The sequence below is a fragment of the Pristis pectinata genome, chromosome 6 (assembly GCF_009764475.1).
Source record: "Pristis pectinata isolate sPriPec2 chromosome 6, sPriPec2.1.pri, whole genome shotgun sequence".
Classification (NCBI taxonomy): domain Eukaryota; kingdom Metazoa; phylum Chordata; class Chondrichthyes; order Rhinopristiformes; family Pristidae; genus Pristis; species Pristis pectinata.
In genome coordinates, this window is record NC_067410.1 from 84652415 (window position 1) to 84675794 (window position 23380).

Genomic DNA, 23380 nt, shown 5'->3' on the forward strand with positions numbered 1-23380 from the left:
GTGAGACTATAATGTTTTGTGATACAAAGAGACCTGGAGGTTATAAAACATAAAAATAGAATAGAATAGTCAAATAGAACGTTGGCATTTACTGGAAGAGTATAGAGTATAAATGTAGGAAAGTTTTGACGTAGATTTATAGGGCACTAAATAGACGGTGGCTGGAGTTCTGCATACAATTTTGGTCTTCATATTTATGGAAGTATGTAGTTATATTGGAGGCAATGCAGATTCTTGGAATGAAGGGGTTGATGTATGAAGGAAGGTTGAGCATGGTGGACCAGTGTTCAAGCGAGCATAAGAGATGAAGAGTGATTTTATTGAAATGTATAATATTCTGAGGGGATTGGCATGGTAGATGCTGAGAAGCTCTTCCACTGATGGAGGTAACTAGAATTAACTGGCACAATTTCAGAATAATTTTTCATTTTTAAGGCACTGATGAGAGAATGATGAATCTTTGGAATTGTCTATTCTTTGGAAATGTCTATTCTTTGGAATTATTTACTTATAGAAATAGGTTACCATGTTATTTTTGTGTAGAATTGATCTGAATGTTATGTTGCTTGATGGAATTACTACCCAATGAACCTTCCTTTGTATGATGTACTAGGAAATGTAACTCCATCAAGTTCTAAAATGCCTTTGATTGGGGAAGGGTTTTATGTTCAAATTCTATTTCAAGTTGACTCCAATGTGGTGCTGAGGGTGTAGTCCATTGTCAGAAATACACTCATTAATTCAATTACAAAATTTTAAACTGAAGTCAGATTCAGGCAGTTGTTAGTGTTGCTGCAGCAACAATGAAAGAAATGCAAGGAACCTGTACCACAACATTCTCTCCTAACCAATCCCAGTAAAAAAACAGGTTAGCTGATTAGTCATCTAAAAACAAGTTGTGCCACATTGTTAGCATAGAGTTAATACAATTATGACGTTGGATTATTGACCCGAAGCAATAACTCTGTTCCTTCTTCACTTTGAATTGTCATAGGCCACAGATGGTTCCAGATCTACTAATTATTTCTATCTGTTGTGGATTAAAATGCCACACAGAGACCAGACCTGTTGATGTAACAAACCTTTACTCAATCAAAACTAGCATGGTGGGTTCTAATGAGAATCTCCACAATCTTCAGAATATATTGCATTTTACAAAGGTTAAAGACAATGATTGATAGCTCATTAGATGAGGATATGACTATTTATGGTCCTATTAGTGGATGGGTAACAAATTTGCCCATCCCATTATCCTGTGCATTGGTCAGAGACCGAAAGTCCTGATGTTACCTCAATATTTCAACAGTGCTACGTTTTCATTTCTTAGGAAGTCCCTCGGGTTCCAAAACTTCCACTCTGGTTCTGTGGATCTGAGGTGGCTAATGAGGCTGATGCAGGAACCCTAACCTCTTCCACTGATGGGGCAAATGGTGGCTGGCAGGACAGGCAGGTACATGGTTTGTGAGGTGGTTTCCCCCTCTTACCGCTTACTTGGGACCTCTGTGTGCTTCCAATACAAAGCCTTGAGGTTCTCAATACAATCCCAAATACTCTTTTCCCACCTTGAGTTGTCATTGGCCAGAGATTCCCTGAGGCAATGGGATATTGCTTTCTTTGAGTAAGCTTTGAACACATCCTATTCTGCCTGGTATTTATTTTGGGACATTAGTTCACATGTCCTTTCAATGAATTTTGGGGATTTTGTGGAGCAGCAGTGGGGTATTTTTCCAATGCTTGAGATGCCTGCTGTAGGTAGTCCATGTCTCATATATGGGGGTAGGGATCACTGCTGCCGGTAGACTATTAGCTTTATGCCAGGTCTGAGGTCTTGATTGTCATACTCTTTTCCTCAACCAATCTAAGGCTCCACCTGGCACGTTGAAAGCCATGATGAATTTCACCATCAATGTCTATCTTCATTGAGAGATGGCTCTTGATGTATAGGAAATGAGGCTTGCTGTGAACATTTATTGTCTGAGGGCAGTGTGGTGCAGCAGGGGTAGGATGGCAGAGGACCTATGCCTTGCCAATAGCGAATGTACGATTCATCCTCTTGAATGCTTCAGTGAGAAATGCTTTGAACTCGGCCTCTGAGCACGTGCAGATGGAAGCATTGGATCACCTCAATCTCACTTGTATTGTGACTATGCTGCTTAGCTCAATCACAATTCACCTGTTTTACAATGTCGGGCTCATCTAATGACTATTTCCTGTCCATCTGGCTCCCGTTTTACAGCTTATTCACTTGTTTACAGCCCATTCATCTATTGTTTCTCATCCTTATCTTATCAAGTCCCTGGCACTCAAATCTTTTGATGGGGGTGACAGGATTACCACTCTGATTTTGTGTTACAACGTGAACTTGGCCATGGCTGAGTTGGCAGTTCCTCTGCCTCAGCTTGGCATGAGTTTGGCCAAGTATTCCATTGTTCCACATTCCCACTAAGACCAGAATTTTTATCATTTTTAATATTCAAATAAAACTTATAATGGTCGTTTGAGCAGCTTGGGAGATTGCTGTATTATAGTTACCAGGTTCCTGGTGCTTCTCTCACTAAACCATATCTACAAACTACATCTCTCTACCCCCAAAATTAACACTTTCCATTTTTTTCAGGTTTCCACGATTTCTGAATGGTCTATGAACCCATGAACTCTACATCATTATTCTCCTTTTGCACTATTTATTTATTTATTGGTAACCTATAGTAATTTTTATGTCTTGCACTGTACTACTGCCGCAAAACAATAAATTTCATGACATAATAATAAACTTGATTCTGATTCGCAGTACTTTGTATTTGTGGACTGACTATTGGGTTTGCCTACAGACTAGTCAGAGCACTTTTTGAGATTTCCTGTCCCATAAATAATTAAGAAATTCTGCATGTGTTAAAATGCCTCTTGACACACATGAGAAGATTTTGAAACTTTATTGTTCACAGCACTATTATGTACAAAACCTTTGATTTTGAAGAGAGATGAGGAGAAGTTTAGTAGACACAGCAATTATCACTACATACATACATTTATGTAGCACCTTTAAGATGTCCTAATTGCTTCAAAGAAATGTTATCAAACAAAATTTGATGCCAAGTCACATGAAAAGTAAATGGGCCGATGTTCTAAAGATTAATCACTGAGCTATGAATTAAAGGAAGAAATAGGGAAGAGAGGTCTAGGCAGGGAATCCTAGAGCATTCTTCTTCTTAGGCAGTCCCTCGTGGTCATGGATGACTTGCTTCCACTCCAGTTCAGTGGGTTCTGAGTTAGCTGCAGCTGTAAACCCTGCCACATGTGGGGCAGGTGGTGCTTAATCAACTGGATGGGTAGTTTAGCATGTGGTGTTCTCCTTCCACTCTCTGTGCATGGCGACCAAGTGCTCCCATTGTTACTGACAGAGCTGCTGTGCTAGGAACCTTGCAGAGACCCCTGCCCTCCCCACTACTCTGCACTTCATTGGTGTGGGAGTGCCAGGTTTGCAGTGCACAGCCTGATTGGATGTCCTTTGTAAAGTATATTGAGTTTTTACCTGTGTGCGCTTGGACTCCAGAACCAAGAGCACTGTTGAGAATCAGCCCTATGCAGGGTAACACTAAGTGGTGTCTAAGACAGAATTGGAATTGGAATTGGTTTATCATTGTCGTATGTACTGAGGTACAGTGAAAAACTTATCTTGCATACCATTCATATAGATCAATTCATTACACAGCGCATTGAGGAAGTACAAGGTAAAACAATAACAGAATACAGAATAAGGTGTAACAGCTACAGATAAAGTGCAGTGTAGGTAGACAATAAGGTGCAAGGTCATAATGATGTCAAGAGTCCATCTTATTGTACTAGGGAACTATTCAATAGTCTTATAACAGTGGGATAGAAGCTGTCCTTGATGCTGGTGATACGTGCTTTCAGGCTTTTGTATCTTCTGCCCGATGGGAGAGGGGAGAAAAGAGAATGTCTGCGGTGGGCAGGGTGTTTGATTCTGCTGGCTGTTTTACCGAGGCAGCGAGAAGTGTAGACAGAGTCCATGGAGGGGAGGCTGGTTTCTGTGATGTGCTGAGCTGTGTCCACAATTCTCTGCAGTTTCTTGCAGTCACAGGGAGAGCGATGTTGCAGATTTGTTCCAAATTAAATAAAGATTTCATATTAAAATGTAATCAATAAAGGATTCTATATTCTAATTAATATTTATAATAGGCTTAAATAGCTAAAACATTATAAAAAAAACTTATTTTAATCCTGAAGTTTTAAAATAATTCTATTTTATTGGCTGAATCAACTCTGTCATGTGCACCTTTTCTGATCTATTTTGATTTTCCCAGCTTTACTGCAGTAAACAAACTTTACTATTTTTTCATCAGTAAGTTGCCAGCGAATATAACATTAAAATATACTATAGTAGTCCCATAACAGTCAAAATAGCACAACTCCATTCCAAAGAAGTTTAATTCCGGCACACTTCTCTAAAATCCGTGTTTTAGGTCTAACCTTTCAACTGCACTGGCTCCGGTTTCATTTCCTGACTTTCAGCACAATCCGCCATTTCATAGCATTTTGAGAGCATGAGCTGCAGCGTGTCATGGAGGCCATATGATGAAGAAGAAATAATCTGTTTCCAAAATGGCTTATACTGTATTTAGTACATGCCACAGAAATATTGGTGAAAAAACTACTTAAAGAAGTGTGTGATGCTTAACAACAGGGACAGTTTGATAAATTAGGGTGTTTTACTCAGTGTTTTACACTGATCTTCTCATGGCAGAACTTGAAACGTCCCCAGGGAACTGTCGTGCATGCAATGACGATGCATTACTACATATTAACAAGTTATCTAAAGCACTTGGTGACTATTAAATTTTCTGAAATTATGTTGTGAAAAACTGATTCATACTTATGTTTTTCTTTTATTCTTTGTATCCTTTTATTAGTCGTGCATTATGTCAGTGCTTCAATCTTAATTAATTAAAAGGCTGATACACTTGTAATCACAATAGTGAAACTTTATGTACTTAAATTAACAATGTTATACAATAAATTTTTTTAGTCACTATGTCAGTAATTTTTTAATATCTATAAAAAAAACATTGGAAAAACGATGCTGTTCTCTCCTAGTCTAGCTTTTGTTATGTGAAAGTCCTACTCTTCAGCAGCAGTCAGGGAGAAAAATAAAATTGGATTAGGCTTTTAAGCACAGAATTTTCTTTGTACTATTGAGAAGTATCAGTCTAAATTTGTTGCTCAGTGAACCAGGATTTGAAAACTTTCATTGGGGATTGTTAAAGGACCAGGAGCACCTGGGCTTCAGTGCAGCTTCATTTTGCCCACCTTTGAATGTCCCTGCAATGCTCGACCAGCTTTAAACATGAGCAAATGCCTTCCACTGAAGTTGTGTGAAAACACACGTATAAAATGGGACATTGTCTTCATTGTCCAAGGCAAATAAAGGCTGGGATCCTCCCCAAACAATGGTTTGTGTGTTTAATGCTGAGTTTCTAGGCACAAGCCAGCCATTAATTATTGAACTAAAGATAATGAAAATTGCATCAGATTCACGATACAATATTTCAATTAGCACATTGAATTGTTCAGTAATGATCCTGCTAAATTGGACAGTCGAACACAAATTAGTGTTGCATTTAGAATTATGATTTTAAACTGATGAATGAGTCACAAAATTAGTAGACCAAATAAACTCAGCTGATTTGTAAAAATACCAAGTTTTTTCCCTAGGAACTGACTTTTGCTAGCTTACAATTACATCGTAGCTTTCAGTACACCAGAGAACATTCATCACATCTGAATCTTTACTAGTCAATGAGTGCTAGCAAGCTACTTGACCATTGACTATTGCGCAGCGTTGAACTTTGTCTTCATCCAAGGACATACGTGCTCATTCTGGAAGAGGTCATTCGACAACAATCTAGTCAAGGATTGCTGAGTTATTTCTCTTTTGCATTGGCACTGGCCAGTTTCTAGCACCTCAACTGTTGCTAAATTGAGATTGTCTAACTGTGCGCCACATATACTAACCTAGAACTTCAGCAGAAGTTAAACAACCATATTAAAATAAAACTAACATGGTGACAAAAATTTGATGACCCAAAGAAACGTAAAGTATTATAAGCCGAAGAAATGTCAACTTAAGCTGTTGGCAAATTCAAAATGCTCCCTACAACTGTTTTACAGAAAATAAACATGCTCAAAAAAAAATCAAAGACAGAAAATTCATTTGATGATGGACAATGTTGCTCTATGATACTGTGTGGAGAGGTTGGGTGGGCTAGGTGATGAGTGGCCTTGCAGAATCTTTTGTATTTTTTTATATTATCAATAATGCATTGTGGTCAATTCTAAGTTTTATTATACTTAACCAAGGACAGATTTTTAATCCAAAAAATCATTTGGTTTTTTCAACTAACTGGCCAACCTATTAATTTTCCAAATGTTACCTCAACACTCATTCTCCTAAATCAATGTTCCCACCTTAGTTTGTATAGGTACTATGTCGCGTTCATTACTCTATCTTTTTAGTTTTTCCTTTCAAACCTCTTGGTTTATAACCGGCACTTCCCCAACCCCTTCTCACTTAATTGAAGTTCTCTTTGCCCGGACTTGTTCAATGATACATATTCCCTCCATCTCCCTTCAGGCTCAAGCCAACAGATGCTCATTACAAACATCCCTTTATCCAAGTTAGTATTATTCTTCACTCCCTTCACCATTAGGTGTAAGGTGACTTCAGAAGAACATAAACCAAGGAAAGTGGATAAAAAGCACGTGCATTGAAAATCTAATGCAGAGTGAAGTTTGAGATGCAATATGCACTAAATGGTTGAACTTAGGAACAAAGACCTGGAGGTTCATATTTGCAAATTTTATACGTGGCCAGTCAAGTTGATAATGCTGTTTAATTCAAAACGTATGTGATCCTTGGTTATATGAAAGGAAGTATAGAGTACAGAAACAAGTAAATATTGCAAGATCTTTCTAAATCAGTGGTTACAGCTCAACCTGGAGTATTGTGTTCATAATTTAAGAAGAATGTCAGGAGCTTGAGGAAGATGCAGAGGAGATTTACCTTTAATAATACCAGGGACCAGGGCCCTGAGTACTGTGGAAAGAGTGGAGAAGCTAGCATTTTTTCTCCTTGGAACATAAAGGTTGCAGGAAGATTTAGTAGAGGTATTAGCAATCTTGGCAGAGTAAATAAAGGAAAACTTTCCACTCATGATCAAAGAACCAGAGATAAGAAGGGAATTTTTTTCATGCTGTGAGTTATGTCCTAGAATATGTTGCCCAAAAATTAGTGACAGCAATTTAGAAACTAATTCAGATTCTGATATATTCTTGAGAATAAACATTTGGGAGAGTGGTTGGGGCACTATTCTTTCAAAGAGATGGAACAGGTACTATGGGCCAAACAAGCCCCTTCTTGCCGTGAAATACTGTGACCTTGCTGTTTGTAAGCAGGGTTGTTGCTCCTTCCAAGAAGCTAGCCTATTGGACAGGCTTGGCTCCCTGATGAATCATGGTGCAGAAGTGGTTGCTGGCCATGAAAAAGTACATTTGTACTATTTGGCCTAGAGATAACAAGACAAAGCTCAAGAGTACTGGATAATTGGTAATTAGTAATTGGTTTATTTTTGCTACACATACTGAGATACACTGAAAAGGTTTGTTTTGCAAGTCATCCAGACAGATCATTTCAAACTTAAGTACATTGAGATAGTACAAAAGGAAAGACAATCACAGAATGCAGAATATGGTGTTACAGTTACAGAGAAAGTGTGGTGCAGGTAGGCAGATAAGGTGCAAGGGCCATGGTGAGGTAGATTGTGAGATCAAGAGTTCTTTATCGTACAAGAGTTGTGTTCAAGAGTTTGGTGGTACATGTTTACACGCTTTTGTATCTTCTGCCTGATGGAAGTCAGGAGAAGAGAGAATGACTGGGGTGTGAGGGGCCTTTAGTTATGTTGGCTGTTTTCCTGAAGCAGCGGGAAGTATAGATGGAGTCAACAGAGGGGAGGCTGGTTTTTGTGATAGACTGGGCTGTGTTCACAACTCTCTGTAATTCCTTGTGGTCTTGGGCAGAGCAGTTGCCATACCAAGCTGTGATGCATCCAGACAGGATGCCTTCTATGGATAGTTACGTACACTGTGACTTGGTCAAGGAAAGGGAAGGGCATCGCAGGAGCTTAGAGAGAGATTGGTGACAGAGATGAGGAGGTTGCAGAGGGAATGGAGATGAGATCATCTGGAGAGACAAGAGTCTTGGAGAGTTTGAAGAAGTTTGGTTAGAGAACAGAGGGGCTGCAGAGAAAGCTGATGATTGTGAATGAGCAGTAATGGTGGCCTGGGTGGGTGTGGGGTGTGTACTCAGATCACTGGGAAGGTTGAAAGGTTTGTTTGTTCTGCCGAACAGAAGCACTTCCAGTGCTCCTGGCCCTGCCACCCAGTGTTGAGTCTGAAACACAGATAAGATCATAGGCTACAGTCTCATTAAAATATTTAAATATACAACTTGCTTCCCTGAAGCAGGTTGGTGGGGACGAGAAGTAGAGTGAAGCAAACTGTCACATTTCAAACTTTCCCACATTTTTGTTTTCCTTCTGCCTTAAACCAGACCTCCTATAACTCTCAAGTTTAGTCAAGTCGAGTTTATTTACATATACACAAGTACAGTGAGGCACAGTACAATGAAAACTTGCCTGCAGCAGCACCACAGGCATGTAGATACAGACAACAAACAGATTGTAAATTACACTGAAATTATACCATACAGTATAATTAAGAAAAAAAATGACTGTTCAAACACAAGACCTTGGTACAAAATAAAACAACAAAGACACAATCAAAGACAAGTCCATGGCAGTGCAAGTGGTGGTCCGTAGTGTTCCATTGCTGAGGTAGGGTTAGGGTTGTGCAGGTCGGTTCAGGAACCTGATGGTTGTAAGAAAGTAGCTGTTCCTGAACCTGGTGGTGTGGGAATTCAAGCTTCCAATTTATGCTTTAATTTTCCCCATCATTATTCCCATTTACCTATTATATTCAACACAACTTTGACCTTTGCTTCTGAAATAGATTCCAGCCATTCCACTGGAAGTATTGTGCTCATCTGTATTATATCCTTTTAGGAAAGTTAACTCGTATTGTAGAAAATGACTTAAACTCATTTGGCAGACAGAGGAGTGCCAGGGTAAAACTGGTGAAACTGTGAGTAAGAGGCTACATAGAAGACTAGAAAAGGCCAATCACACCAGAGTAAAGATAGTTTCGTAAACACGAGGGATTTGACAAGACAAATGCAAGGCCTTTTAAGGTAAGTTTGAAATGCATATAATGAGAGGATAAGTAAGATGGGTGAGCTGCCCAAGTTGCACATGGGACTGGCAGTAATGGTGTTCTAGCTCAAAGTAAGTGAGGATAGGGAACCTCTCCTGGCTATGACTATCCAATAGTACAATAAAGGCATGGAAAGGAAAATAAGGAGTAGATGGCAACATTGATCACAGCAAAAGAATGCAATGAAATGGTTAAATCTTGGAGTAAGTTGGCAAGTCATAGAGTCATAGAGGACTACAGCACAGAAACAGGCCCTTTGGTCCATCTAGAGCATGCTGGCCTGGTTTTCTGCCTAGTCCCATCTACCTGCACCCAGACCATAGCCCTCCATACCTCTGTCATTCATGTACCCATCTAAACTTCTCTTAAATGTTACAATTGAACACGCATCCACCACTTCCACTGGCAGCTCGTTCCACAGTCGCACCACCGTCTGAGTGAAGAAGCTCCCCCTCCGATTCCTCTTAAGTATTTTACCTTTCAGCCTGAACCTATGTCCTCTAGTTCTAGTCTCACCCAACTTGAGAAGAAAATAATTTTGTATACATCTCATTATCCTGCACCCCAGGGAATAAATTCCTAACCTATTCAACCTTTTCCTATAACTCAGGTCCTCAAGTCCTGGCAACATCCTTGTAAGTTTTCGCTGCACTCTTTCAAGCTTATTGATATCTTTCCTGTAGGTAGGTGACCAGAACTGCACACAATTCTCTAAGTTTGGCCTCACCAACGTCTTATACAACTTCAACATAACATCTCAACTCCTGTGCTCATTGCCCTGATTTATGAAGGCCAATATGCCAAAAGCAGTCTTTACAACCCTATCTACCTATGATGCCACTTTCAAGAAATTATGGATCTGTATTCCTAGGTCCCTTTGTTCTACCGCACACCTCAGTGCCCTACCATTCACTGTGCAAGTCTTACCCTGGTTTGTCCTCCCAAAGTGCAACACCTCACACTTGTCTGCATTAAACTCCATCTGCCATTTTTGAGCCCATTTTCCTACCTGGTCCAGATCACTTTGCAAGCTTTGATAGCCTTCCTCGCTGTCCACTATGCCCCCAATCTTGGTGTCATCTGCAAATTTGCTGATCCAGTTTACCACATTATCATCTAAATCATTAATATAGATGATAAACAACAACGGGCCCAGCACTGATCCCTGCAGCACACCACTAGTCACAGGCCTCCAATCAGAGCGACAACCATCCACTAGCAGTCTTTGGCTTCTCTCACTAAGTCAACGTTGAATCTCGTTGACTACTTCATTCTGAATGCCAAGCGACTTAACCTTCCGGACCAGCCTCCTATGTGGGACCTTGTCAAAGGCCTTGCTAAGGTCCATGCAGACAATGTCCACCACCTTCCCCTGATCAACCTTCCCGGTAACATCCTCGAAAAATTCTATAAGATTGGTTAGACATGACCTGCCATGTATAAAGCCATGTTGACTATCCCCAATCAGGCCCTGTCTATCCAAATACTTATATATCCTGTCCCTCAGAATACCTTCCAATAATTTACGCACGACTGACGTAAGGCTCACCGGCCTATAATTTCCCAGCTTATTCTTAGAGCATTTTTAAACAATGGAACGACATTAGCTTTCCTCCAGTCCTCTGGCACCTCACCTGTGGCTAAGGATATTCTAAATATCTCTGCCAGGGCCCCTGCAATTTCTGCACCAGCCTCCCACAAGGTCCGAAGGGACACCTTGTCAGACCCTGGGGATTTATCCACCTGAGAAAATCTGAGAAAGAAAATCTGAGAAAATAGCAAGAACTACAGAATAGTGACTTCAGACTGGTGTAGGAGTAAAGCAAATGAATTTCTGATAAGTACACCAGAGAACTTGCTTGCTCAGTGTGTTTCCAGTCCAAGGAGCCAGGCAGCAAAGCTGGAGGTAGTTCGAAGGAATGAAATTTCAGTATTCTCAGTGGGAAACATCTGGGGAAAAGTTAACATAAAATTCAAAGTAGGAAAAGTGCAAGAAGCAAAAATGTGTTAAAAATATTAACTGGAGAAGGTTTAACTTCAGTGAGCTGAAGTCACATGAGCAATGACAAGTCTTTAAAGAGAAGATTGGGTGATAGAACACAGAACAGCAAAGTGCAGGAACAGGTCCTTTGGCCCACAATGTCTGTGCTGACCATGATGTCAAATGAAACTAATCCCATCTGCATGCACGTGGTCTATATCCCTCCATTCCCTGCATGTTCATGTGCCTGTCTAAATACCTGGCACCTACGACTCTGCGTAAAAAAACTTGACTCATAAATGTTGCTATTATATTGTCTTCCATCACTTCCCCTGACTGTCTGTTCCTGGCACCTACCATTCTCTGTGCAAACCTCCATTAAGCTCCATCTGTCATTTCTCTGCTCACATTTCCAGCTGGTCTATATTCCAACGAATCCTTTGGCAACCTTCCTCACTATCCACAACTCTGCAAATTTTATATATCACAGTTATATATATGTCACAAACAACAGAGGTCCCAGCAGTGATACTTGCTGAACACCACTGGTCACAGACCTCCAGTCAGAAGAACACCCCTCCATCACTACCCTCTGTCTTCTATGGTCAAGACAATTTTGAATCCAATCTGCCAAGTCTCTATGGATTCAATAGTTCCTTAATCTTCTGGATCAAATGATTTGGAATATTTTCATGAGATGAAAGGGAAGGGTATCTGAACCTAAAGGTGCGACAGGCCTAGAAATACTAATGCATCCAAATGGATAGTTTGAGTATCTGTCCTCCAATGACTGTTTGGGTTATGGATCTATCAGTACAGACATCCGTAGCATCTAGGCCAAAAAGATTCAGGCTTGACTGAAAGGGTGTTGCATATTTTTGGAGTCAAATGAGAAAGTAGTAAATTTAACATTAAGTCAGCACTGAACAGATACGTTTGGTTGCTGAGCTCCTCCCACAGTGGTGGAGATCCTTCTTGCTGATATTCTTCAACATTTAAACAGGGGCATTGGCTCTTAGATCCTGTGATAGGATGGTCCTGGCAAAGGATCCATGATCCCATGTGCTTCAATGGGGATTGAGGAGCTGCAGAGAGGAAGATAAGTTCTCTCTTTTTAATTATTTGTGCTTTGTTTAGTGTTTAAAATTATTTGTACATTAAATTAACTTTAGTTTAGATTTTACATAACTCTTTAGATTTTTTTTAGAGACATTCAGAAATATTTAAAAATAAGCGGATTTTTGGGGTTGGGGCTTTTCAATTGCGTCCAGCTCTGCATTGTGCTTCTACAGTAGTCTGCCATACCTGTGCCAGCACCCAGGATCTCATTTCAGGACCCGAGGATGCTATAAGCAGACTCCTGTATCATGATTAGGTAAATTCTGGCAGGGGATGGCCACCGGCTGTGGGCCATGCAAGCAAAATCTGGGCCCCTGATTTTGGCTTCTTGTAAATATATATATTAGCCATAAATTTACATATTAGTTCACTTGGTTTGATATGCTTCCATTGAAAATAGACCAAGTTTGAAACAGTTAAGCTGTATAAACTGTATACAACAACTATTCCTTTTCAACAGCTGGTTAATTAGTACTTGCCAAATTGAATGATATCAAATTCCAGTCGAATCAAAAATACATGAAAATCTCCACGGCTATTTGAGACTAATACTGTATGTGATTCCTGTAACTAGTTATTGTATGCTATAAGGATGGTATCCATTTCAAATCTATGTAACCTTTGTTGCCTTTAATTATAGATCTGATAATCGTAAGACATATAGAACATGACTTTTTAACCATTTCACACAAATGACAATGGACTCAAATGAAATTACCTTTTTCCTCATGTAATGATGTTATTGATTACTTTAGAGCTTTCTAATATACCACATTTGATGTACTTCATCTCCTTCTCTATGAAAAACAGATGGGCTTTAAACCTGCCTTACCATACATAATGATGCTTTTGTATGTTGAAACTGATTAAATAAAGCCTCTTCTAACCAAATATTGATCCAGGGTTGTACTTACAGTTTTTCTACTAAATTGATGCATATGGACTGTCTAAATAAAGCTAAACATTTGAATAATTAATTCATTATTTTTTTTGTATTTTTGGCTTCCCCTTCACTGACAAAAAAGCCTTCTGTATGTGAGGCTTTTTTGTCTATTTTTCTACTCTGCAACTTTGAAACCATTGCCATTTTGGCTGTATCCAGCTCTGCATTGCACTACTGCTGTAGCTTGGTTTATTTGTGCTCTTTTGATGGAGTCTTATAAGGCGAATGTGAGTGCTGGGAATCCACAAAACAGTGCCAACATTGATAAATAATGAAAATGTTACATCTGTTCAAGAAATTCAAGCCAGTGAGTGTAGAGGGTGCTGTTGGCCTGTATAATGGTGCAGGATTTGTTATCAAGTTAACAGACAGCTAGCTAGAATAGACAATGTGTGGTAGCAACTAAGACAAATATAACAGAAAATTATGTAATTACAGAATATCCATTTCTTTAATTTATGGAGGCTTACTCTGCAACTACAAAAAATTAAAACATATTTTACTGACTTACGGACAATAAATAAAAGACTATTTATTTCTAATTATTGTTCTTTATATTTAAAATGTTCTATGTACTGGATTACACAGAGATGACATTAGTTGATTCAAACAGACCCAGCCCAGTAAGAAAGACTAATTGTTTCACAGGGAGGTACTGGATATGCTCTAATTGATTTACCCTGAGTTCCTTGTGCATTCCCAGCATAACTGTAGTTGCAGAGTACTTTTGGCTTCTCATTCTCTTTCTCTGAGTTCTCGGTAAAGGTTTCCTACAACCACAGTCTTCTTTACATATTTTCCTATTTGAAAACATTAAAAACCATTTATTCTACGGTTATTTTTAGCACTCCATTGTACTACTGCTGGAGGCTGAAATATTTGTGGTCTTTCCAAATTGGTGGAAACTTACCAGCTGGATTTGTTTGGGTGGGAAGGTAACATATTAAATATTTCAGACACAAACCTAATTCGCCTTAATTCTGCCCACTTCCAGTCTTAATGGGTGTTGCACAGAGTCCCAGGAGTTAGCTACTCATTTAAATATTTTAGTGACGCTACATGATTTTCATTGGTTGTGTTTCCTAGGCACTGAGAATCTCAACCAGTGACAGGGGCTTGAGGACTGCTGAATTCAGCTGGTATGGATCTTCTCAGCACAACATGTAGAGCAGGATGAGAAGGAGTACTTCCATTGTCTCATCATCTTACCTTTAAATTACTCCCTTGATCAGCCTACTCACCAGTATTTGATTGACTGCAGCTGCCATAGCATTGGATCCCTCTGCCACACTGTACTCCCAAGCTGTGATCCACAAATCCTGACTTTCCAAACTTTTCCTTCATCCTTTCTGCTCCCCTCTCCAGCCTCCAATCTCCTTTCATGTCCCTGTCAATATCCCCTGACCCTTCTAATTTCTTCTCCCACAGTCCCAAGCAACATCTGCTTTCCCCAGCAGCACCTCAAACACTTGTCTTTCTGGCATTTACCCTGTTCCTTCCCTCTCTTCACTTTGCAATCTCTCCCTTGGCTTAAAATCTTTCTCCTCACCTCCAGGTGACCTCTGACCACCTCCATCCTTTGATTACTGATTTTTCGACTGACCATCCTGTGTTATTATGTATTTATAATAAAGAACTACAGTTCCCAGTAGGCAATGCGAGTGGTCACATGGGGGAACAGGAAGTGGCTGTAAAAAGAGAGGGAAAGCAAGCCAGTCTGTTGTTGGTTAATAAAATGTTCAGATGTTAAACCCACGTGAAGTTTGTCTCTTGATGAAGAACAAACATAACACATCCCAGCTCTTCTGATGCCTCCCCCACCTCTACCTGCTCCCTGACTGCTTCCAATCTGTCTGACTGAGAAGCAAGAGGCAACAACAGTGCAGGTCCTACCAGATATGCAAGGTCCAAAACCAAAACCCAACCACCTGCCCCTCATCCTAGTCACTCACCCTTAACTGGACCATTTACTTTTCCAAGAGCAAGGGTAATGTAATCAAATGTTCCTGAAAGGGCAAATGATTTCTTTCTGTGTTGTTCCCATTTTGATTGTAATGAGCTGGAGCATTGCTGGTAAGTTGCAATTGACACAGGATTATATTATTGACTTTGATATTAAATTTTCCTGAAATAATTTGGGCAGTTCATAAAAATCAGACTCATTGGCCAGAATTGCTGCCTGTGGTCTGTTGTTTGCCTGCACTTATCTGCACCTGTGGGGATGGTTGTGTTGAGGCCCAACATCCCCTCCCTTCCCAAAGTGCACCTGACAGCTCTGATGTCTGGGGTGGGGCTTTACCTTCCATTAAAGCTATCGCTGATTATATTGACGTAACACTGTTTAAAAGTCCCTGATATTTGGAAACGTTTGAAACTATTAACAATGAAATAATAATATTTAAAAAAACTAAAAAGTAAAAAAAAGTTAATTTTAAAAGCAAAACCACTTCAAAATAATTAAAATCAGGAAATTGTAGCAAAATATTTTTTTAAAAAAGTAATTTACCTTTTCCCTTGCCTCCACAGACCCCACTGAAATCAATAAGCTCCTAAATATACTATTAAATCCTGAATTTGCAGCTTGCATGCTTAAATTGAGCCCACTTTTAGGTAGAATGGGTGAACATCATTGGTTCTATTCAGTTCGTTTAGGTCACAGCCAGCACAATTAGGCTCAATGCTTTCAGTTGTACCTTCCTCACATCATCAAAATTCTCAATGATTCCTTGACTGTCACTTGATCCCCTGATTCATCTAACAAAATCTCAGCCTCATGGTCAAGTGGATTGAATAGATTGGTTGCCATATCTATTTCCATAATGCCTCATCTGATACATGTCATATCCCGCTAACTAAAGTGTGGTATGTTATTACAGTTACTAATTTAGAGGTTGTCCAGCTTTTATTAAAATGTTTCATTCTGTACTGTACCTGTCAATTAGGATATGTTTATAAACATCTTTTATTCCTTTATTGATTATTTTTTAAAAAACTTTATTTTTTTAAACTTTATTGATACAGCATGGTCACAGGCCCTTCTGGCCCAACGAGCCCGCGCCGCCCAATTACACCCATGTTAACCTACTAACCTGTACGTCTTTGGAATGTGGGAGGAAACGAGCACCCAGAGGAAACCCATGCCGTCACGGGAAAAACGTACAGACTCCTTACAGGCAGTGGTGGGAATTGAACCCCGATCGCTGTGCTGTAATAGCGTTACGCTAACTGCTATGCTACCATTCAATTTCCAATAACTTTACAAATGTTTAAACCTTGTAGTTTTTTTATATTTGAAGACTTTCTTCATTTTCTTGTGTGACTTGTTTTCAGAAGGGGAAATAGTTGCATATGTTTGTCTTGTAATTTCTGGAACATGACCAGTAAAATCACTCTTATCCATCATAAATATAAAATCGTTTTGTCTTTCTGAGGAGTCTACTCATTTCAAAATGTTCTCAAATTCTTGCTGCAATATAATTCCTTTCAGTTACCTTGACCAAGTTTAACCATTTTCCATATAGGAACTTCTTAACAGTCCCTGTTAACAAACTTTTTATTCGTGGAAAAATCTCATGGTCAGTGCATATGAATACCCAGAAATGGGCTGAAGGTGGGAGCACCAAGGGGAGTTCATTTTCAGAAATTTCAGTTTACTATTGGAAGTGAATGTCAGAAATTCAGATGTATTGTTCCCTCACTTCCTCAAGAATATATTATCAGGTAGAATCTCCTCCCTGTAAAACATTCCCAGCTACTCTCATACAACTGTTCTTGTAATTACCAATTCATACTGATTCCATTATGTTGTTCAACAACAATACAAAAACAAATGATATATCTTGGGCTAACACATTGATGCAATCACAAAGAAGGCACACCAGCAGCCCTACTTCATTAGGAGTTTGAGGAGATTTGGTATGTAACCAAAGACTCTTGCAAATTTCTACAGTGGAGAGCATTCTGGTGGAGAGCATTCTGACTCTTGCAAATTTTTCTGGTGGAGAGCATTCTGACTGGTAGCATCACCGCCTGGTATGGAGGTTCCAATGCGCAGGATCGCAAGAGGCTTCAAAGGGTTGTAGACTCAGCCAGCTCCATCACGGGCAAAACCCTCCCCACCATTGAGGACATCTTCAAGAGGCGGTGCCTCAAGAAGGCAGCATCCATCATTAAGGACCCTCACCATCCAGGACCTGCCCTCTTCATGGTACTACCATCAGGGAGGAGGTACAGGAGCCTGAAGACCCACACTCAACGTTTCAGGAACAGCTTCTTCCCCTCCGCCACCAGATTTCTGAACAGTTCATGAGCCCATGAACACTACCTTGTTCTTCCTCTTTTGCACTATTTATTTATTTTTGTAACTTATAGTAGTTTTTATATCTTGCACTGTACAGTTGCCGCAAAACAACAAATTTCATGATATATGTCAGTGATAATAAACTTGATTTTGATTCTGTTAAATTGAAGAAGCTGCAAGTGCACAGATCAGGTTATCAGCTTTCTTGAACGTCGATATTGAATTATCTTGGTTCTAATGTAATTGCACTTCCTCAAAAATCGTTTATGTTCATGGTTGTTACCACATCATGAACTTACATCATGTTTCCTTGTCCCTTAATATCATGTGATAAATTAATATGCATCATTGGTAGTACTTTGATTTTTTTTAAAAGTTTGCCCAGAGCCTCCAGATTATTAATGTCAAAGTGCAAACGTTTGCATGGATTATTTCCCTTGCAGCTGGGCATGTTGTTCTCATTCTCCCCAGTGAATATGAACACAGTACAATTCAACCGAATTCAGAGATTGACTCTGGTGAGCTTTGGGTCTATGTAGGAGGGAGCACAGTTATGAACTATTATTGCTTATATTTTATAAACTGATAATAAACTTCAGACTGCCAAATTTTTCACACTTAAGAACCTGCCTTTTACTTGCACCAAAACTAACTCAAGTTCAAATTATGGTTGTTTATTATGAACTAGTTTACGTACATGTTGATTTGAGGATTAGTTGCTGCCTTACATGGGTGAATTTTGGAATTTATGTGAGTTAACAAAATGAGTTGCTGACAATCTCTTCCACTCAGAACACTGAGTGCCAGTTGTCCCCATAGTAAGTTACATGTGGCATTGTGTTGTGTCCATACATGAACAGAGACTCTGGAACTAAGCATCAAACTTGATCAAGGTCGAGATTCTAAGAACAAGGTTAGGGTAATAACAAGCCTGCTGAATGCAGTACTGAAAAAGTTTGCTGGAATTTAGAATCCTATTTAAATAAAATTGAAAGTAATCTTTTCTGACATCAATATCTTTAGTAAGTGAGTACTTCAGGTAACACTTACTAAACCATCCTCTGGATGGCTAACACCTGATCTACTTACTTACTAAAGGAAAGCCTCCATTCAACATGATTTAAATATTATAATTCATTTAATTTTTCTGATGACATTTCATCAACCTGAAATGTGAATTCTGTTACTCTCTCCAAAGATGCTGCCTGACCTGCCGAGTATCCCCACCATTTTCTGTTTTGGCTTATGGCAGTAGGATGGCATTGACCTGCAATGTTTTCTATGTTTAAAAGGAGATGCCAACACCCACTAGTAGAGCCATAGAATAATAAAGCACGGAAACAGGCCCTATGGACCAACGTGCATATAAATAATGCCTTCTAGACGAGAATAGCTGAGTAGTATTTGGTATTTCTGCAGTAAAGGAGGAGAAAATTAAGAAAATTACAGGCTTTTGTAGAGGTGAAATAGGATCATGAAAAACCACAGAGGGTAAAATTATGTTGGTATTCAAAGTGCATTTTGGAATACCCTAACACAAAGAAAATAAGAAGTTTTTTTCCACAGAGAGCAAGGAAGACTATTGCATATGGAGGAACTGGGGTCTACCTTTTTATGGTGCACTAAATGGGGACTGTGTGCTGTGCTGGCATCCAACCACGTGACCCAGAGAAAGTCAGGAAATTTGAGAAAAACCCAAGGAGAAAATCTCAGTGGTTTTCACCCTGAATCACGTGCTAAAGCAGTTTTGGGGGTTTTGATGTATCAATGATGTTCAATGATGTATCATCTGCCATCAGAAAACCCAATGTGCAGCCACAGTACAGTAGTGTAGCGGTTAGTGTAACGCTATTACAGTGCCAGTGACCCAGGTTTAATTCCGGCCACTGTCTATAAGGAGCTTGTACGTTCTCCCCGTGTCTGCATGGGTTTCCTCCTGGTGTTCCAGTTTCCTCCCACATTCCAAAGATGTACGGGTGAAGAAGTTGTGGGCATGCTATGTTGGCACTGGAAGCCTGGCGACACTTGCGGACTGTCCCCAGAACACTCTACGCAAGAGATGCATTTCACTGTGTGTTTCGACACACATGTGACTAATAAAGATATCTTAATCAAAGGTTGCCATAGAGATGAGGGAAATGGTGGGGGTTGCTGGTGGTGAGAGAGTAGTGCTTTGCTATACTTTGAGGCATCCCCTGCACAATGGTCTGGCCTGACGAGCTGTCCCCCACAACCCCACGCCATAAGAGGCCCCAAGCCGCTGCAAGTTACAGGCTTGAGACCAGTGATGATGGGGACCTGGAACAGCTGCAGAATGTAGAGATGCTGAGACCTTTGTCAGTGATGCTTGTGGAGCACAGAGGTTGTGGGCTGTGCGACCCTTGAGAGTTATTGGGTCATAGAGATGTACTGCACAGTAATGGGCCCTTCGAACCAACCCATTCATGCCAACATGATGCCTCTCTACACCAATTCCATTTGCCCACATGAGACCATGTCCCTCCTTTCCTAACCAAGTACCTGTCCAAATGCCTTTTAAATGTTGTAATTCTATCTGCCTCTATCATCTCCTCTGGCAGCTCGTTCCAGAGAACCACCAACTTACTGTGTGAAAACCTTGCCCTTCAGATTTCCTCTAAGTTCATCTTCAAGAGGATATCTTCAAGAGGCGGCACCTCAAGAAGGTGGCATCCATCATTAAGGACTCTCACCACCCGGTACATGGCCTCTTCGCGTTACTACCATCAGGGAGGAGGTACAGGAGCCTGAAGACCCACACTCAACATTTTAGGACCAGCTTCTTCCCCTCCTCCATCAGATTTCGGAATGGTCCATGAACCCATGAACTCTACCTCATTATTTCTCTTGTGCACTGTTTATTTATTTTTGTAACTTACGGTAATTTTTATGTCTCGCATTGTGCTGCTGCTGCAAAACAACAAATTTCATGACATATGTCAGTGATAATAAACCAGATTCTGATTCTGAAGTTTTTCCCCTCGCACTGTAAGCCAATGCCCTCTAGTTTTGGAGTCCTCTACCCTGGGAAAAAGACTTTAAATATCTACCCTATCTACGCCCCTCATAATGTCAAAAACCTCTATAAGGTCACACTCAGCCTCCTAGACTCCTGTGGGAACAAACCCAGCCTATCCAATTTCTCCTTGTAACTAAAGTCAAACATCCCGGTGAATCTTGTCAGCACTCTCTCTATTGCTACCACATCCTTCCTGTAACACAGAGACCAGAACTATACACAATATTCCAAGTGTAGCTTCGTGAATGTGTCCCAATTCTTATATTCACTGTCTCGAATTATGAAGTCTAGCATGCCAGATGCCTTCTTCACTACCCCATCCACTGGTGTTGCCACTTTCAGGGAACTTTGAATTTGCACCCCAAAATCTCTCTGTACATCAACACTTCAAAGGTCCCTGCCATTTACAGTGTATGTCCTGCCAGTATTTAATGTCCCAAAATGCATTACCTCACACTTAACGTAGAACATAGAACATTACAGCACAGTACAGGCCCTTCAGCCCACAATGTTGTGCTGACATTTCATCCTGCTCTAAGATCTATCTAACCCTTCCCTCCCACATAGTCCTCCATTTCTCTATCATTCATGTGGCTATCTAAGTGTCTTTTAAATGTCCCGAATGTATCTGCCCCACAATCTCTGCAGGCAATGTGTTCCACGCACCCACCACTCTGTGTAAAAAACTTATCCCTGACATCCCCCTTATACCTTCCTCCAATCACCTTAAGATTATGTCCGCTCATGTTAGCCATTGGTGCCCTGGGAAAAAGACTCTGAATGGATCAAAGTCCATCTGCCACTGCTCTACCCAACCTTCCATCTGATCTACATCCCTCTTTATCCTTAACAAACTTCTCTGACATCTACAATTCCACCAATTTTCATGTCATCCGCAAACTTACTAATTTGGTTCTTTAATGATTCTGGGAAAATGACAGATGTGTTGGGGTGAATCATGGCTGGAAGTGCCTGGGCCACCTTCCTGATGGTCATGAATCAACTTGGAAATCACTAACGTAAGAAAGCAAGCACAATATAACCTGCACAGAACAATTTTTATGGCAAACTGCGCATAAAATACATGCTAATATAGATCCAGTTTCGAGGCACAGTGCTATTAAAGTTCAGTTGATCAGGATGCATCTTTCACATGCCTTCAAAGCAGAGTCTGAAGACTGCTCCTATTTGTGTGGGTAGAACATTGGCCAGCTTACAGGAAACAGAGAGTTTTCCTTTTTTGGTTGGCAGGATGTAATAAGTGCTGTGCCCCAGGGATTGGTGCTGGGCCCTCGACGTTTAACAATTTGTATAAATGATGAAGGCACCAACTATGTGGTTGCTAAATTTGCTGATGCAAAGATGGGTTGGAAAGTAAGTTGTAAAAAGGACATAAGGAAGCAACAATGGGATATTGATAGGTTAAGTGACTGGGCAAAGATCTTGCAAATGGAGTATAATGAGGCAAAATGTAAGAGTCTCTATTTGGGCAGGGAAAACAGGTGGAGAATATTATCTAGATGGTGAAAGATTACAGAGCTCTGAGAAGCAGAGGAATCTGGGTGTCCAATTGCATGGTCTGCAGAAAGCTAGTATACAGGCTCAGTAAATAATTAGGAAAGCTAACAGTTTATTGCTAGGGGAATTGAATATAAAAGTAGGGAGGTTATATTTTGCTTATAAAGGTATTGGTGACATTACATCTGGAATACTATGTATAGTACTTGTCTCCTTATATAGGAAGGATGTTAATGTATTAGTAGTGGTTCAGAGAAATATTTACTAGACTAATACTTGGAATACTTGGATTGTCTTTATGAGGAAAGGTCAGGCAGGTGTAACGTTGAAATCCATTGGAGTTTAGAAGACTGAAAGGGACATAATTGAAATGAAGGACCCTGAGGAATCTTGAGACCGTAGAGATGGAGGTGGAAGTGATGTTTCCTCTTATGGGGGGAGTGGTCTACAACGAGGGGTCATTGCCTAATGATAGAGATGAGGCAAATTTTCTCTGAGTTGCAAATCTTTGGAACTCTATTCTTCAAAAGGTAGTGTAAGCAGTGTCTTTGAGTAATTTTAAGGCAGAGGTAGATAGATTCTTGATAAACAAGGGGGTGAAAGGTTACTGTGGGCGGTTAGAACACACCGTTGAGGTCACAATTAGATCAGCCAAGGTCTTACTAAATAGCAGAGCAGGCTCAAGGGGCTGAGTGACCTACTCCTGCTCCTAATTCATATATTTTTTTGTACTTAATGTGAAAGTGAGTGGGCTCAAAAACAAATGTCAACAGTGAGGATTAAGAGGAAGTGTGTTCAAGTTATATGACTTAGAAAATATAATGACCCTTTTTCCATTACACTGCAACTGAACAAAATGGATCAGGGTGATTGAAAAGCTGTTCTGCATTAGGTTCACTTTCATTTCTGATAGCCAGTTAGCAAGTAATAAAACTGATCGGTGTTCTTGGGTTAGGGTTGATTAGCATTTTCCAGGATTCCTAACCTATCGTGCGTCTTTGCATGTGCTAATGAAGCAAGACTAGATCTGGCTTGATTGTGGTCATAACTATTTCCCTGTGATCTGTAATCAGCTCTTAGTATGAATCATTATTTTCTTGTAGGGTGAATAGCAAGAAAGTAAGAGGGAAGGCTGTA